This window comes from Arachis duranensis, chromosome 2 (assembly GCF_000817695.3).
Source record: "Arachis duranensis cultivar V14167 chromosome 2, aradu.V14167.gnm2.J7QH, whole genome shotgun sequence".
Lineage (NCBI taxonomy): Eukaryota > Viridiplantae > Streptophyta > Magnoliopsida > Fabales > Fabaceae > Arachis > Arachis duranensis.
Window position 1 is genome coordinate 55,192,275 of NC_029773.3, and position 419 is coordinate 55,192,693.

Consider the following 419-nt stretch of genomic DNA (forward strand, 5'->3'; position numbering starts at 1 on the left):
ATTGTTTTTAGGTAGTTTTTAGTAAGTTCAAGCTACTTTTAGGGATGTTTTCATTAGTTTTTCTGTTAAATTCACATTTCTAGACTTTACTATGATTTTGTGTATTTTTCTGTGATTTCAGGTAATTTCTGGCTGAAATTGAGGGATTTGAGCAAGACTCTGAAAGAGGCTGACAAAAAGGACTGCTGATGCTGTTGGAATCTGACCTCCCTGCACTCAAAATAGATTTTCTTGAGCTACAGAACTCCAAATGGCGCGCTCTCAATGAAATTGGAAAGTAGACATCCAGAGCTTTCCAGAAATATATAATAGTCCATACTTTATTCGAGATTTGATGACGTAAACTGGCGCTCAACGCCAGCTCCATGTTGCATTCTGGAGTCAAACGCCAGAAACACGTCACGAACCAGAGTTGAACG